The sequence below is a fragment of the Myotis daubentonii genome, chromosome 1 (assembly GCF_963259705.1).
Source record: "Myotis daubentonii chromosome 1, mMyoDau2.1, whole genome shotgun sequence".
Classification (NCBI taxonomy): domain Eukaryota; kingdom Metazoa; phylum Chordata; class Mammalia; order Chiroptera; family Vespertilionidae; genus Myotis; species Myotis daubentonii.
This window is the reverse complement of record NC_081840.1, coordinates 212,270,959-212,272,826: the sequence shown is the minus strand read 5'-3', so window position 1 is coordinate 212,272,826 and position 1,868 is coordinate 212,270,959. Positions and strand designations below refer to the sequence as shown.

Here is a 1,868-nt window from a genome sequence, read left to right as displayed (position 1 = left end):
TCCCTGGGGAAAAAAAAAAATGCAGGCAAACACCAAAGGATGTTTGCTACAAGGATGAACTGGGCATCTGGGGAGAGAAATGGGACGGGTTTTTTTTTTGTTTTTTGTTTTTCAATAGCATTGTAGATATGTGTGACCATATGTGCAGCTGTAATTCACACACACACAAAACATATTGTGAAAACATGAATATAAAAAATTAAGAGATTCAAAAAAATCAGGAAATTTGATATTATTTTCAAGGAGTAATAATAGTAAATCTTGCTCTCGCCAGGCGTCCTCATGGGAGTGACATCGTCTTTAAACCCTGCATGGCAATCCCTGACGCCCCGCCGTGATGCCCAGGGAAGACAGGGCGACCTGGAAGTCCAACTACTTCCTTAAGATCATCCACCTTCCGGATGATTATCCAAAATGCTTCATTGTGGGAGCAGACAACGTAGGCTCCAAACAGAGGCAGCAGATACCCATGTCCCTCCGCGGGAAGGCTGTGGTGCCGATGGGCAAGAACACATGATGCGCAAGGCCATCCGAGGACACCTGGAAAACAACTCAGCTCTGGAGAAACTGCTGCCTCACATCCGGGGGAATGTGGGCTTTGTGTTCACCAAGGAGGACCTCACTGAGATCAGGGACATGCTGCTGGCCGATAAGGTGCCAGCTGCTGCACATGCTGGTGCCATTGCCCCGTGTGAAGTCACTGTGCCAGCCCAGAACACTGGTCTGGGGCCAGAGAAGACCTCCTTCTTCCAGGCTCTAGGCATCACCACTAAAATCGCCAGGGGCACCATTGAAATCCTGAGTGATGTACAGCTGATTAAGACTGGAGACAGAGTGGGAGCCAGCGCAGCCACCAGCTGCACATGCTGAACACCTCCCCCTTCTCCTCTGGGCCGATCATCCAGCAGGTGTTTGACAGTGGCAGCAAATACAGCCCGGAAGTGCTTGACATCACAGAGGAAACTCTGCATTCCCGCTTCCTGGAGGGTGTCCGCAATGTTGCCAGCATATGCCTTCAGATTGGTTACCCAACTGTTGCGTCAGTACCCCATTCTATCATCAATGGGTACAGGCGAGTTCTGGCTTTATCTGTGGAGACTGCTTATACCTTCCTACTTGCTGAAAAGGTCAAGGCCTTCTTGGCTGATCCATCTGCTTTTGTGGCTGCTGCCCCTGTGACTGCTGCTCCTGCTGCTGCTGCAGCCCCAGCCAAGGTTGAAGCAAAGGAAGAGTCGGAGGAGTCAGACGAGGATATGGGATTTGGTCTCTTTGATTAATTACCAAAAAGCAACCAGCTCAGCCAACTCTATTTGAGAAACAAGGAAATAGAGCTTACTTCTCTTAAAAAAAAATAAATAAATCTTATTGTTCTACCTTACTGATAGTTTTGTAAATAACCCCAAAACACCGATAGACAACATGCCATATTCTGTATAGAAGTGGAATATGTAGAGAGATATATGACCAGAAATAGCCTACCTAAAATCTTTAACAGAATGACAAATCTCAAAGGGGAAGGAGGAGGAAGGGAAGGAAAGAGATGAACCAAATAACATATATGCATAGCCCATGGACACAGACAACAGTGTGAGGAAGGCCTGGGGTGGGGGTTGGGTGGAGGGGGTAAAGAGGAAAAATGGGGGACATCTGTAATATTGAAAACAATAAATAAACGTAAAAATAAAAAAAAATGAATAATGTGAAATAATCACCTTTTCCTAATAGGGCATCTTTCCCATAAGACAAGGGCACAGAACTTTCTGTATTATATCTGAGTACTTCTTGACCCAGAACAATTCAATCATGTGTACTAGGGCACAATAACTTACTCTTGCAGTAATCACTAGGATAAGTCACAAAGAATTGGA

The 1,868-nt window shown here is 45.8% G+C and overlaps 1 pseudogene; it reads left to right on the top strand.

The window, feature by feature from the left end:
• The first annotated feature begins 256 nt into the window (after nt 1-256).
• On the top strand, nt 257-1,360 carry LOC132220526 (large ribosomal subunit protein uL10-like; annotated as a pseudogene).
• Nucleotides 1,361-1,868: the final 508 nt, after the last annotated feature.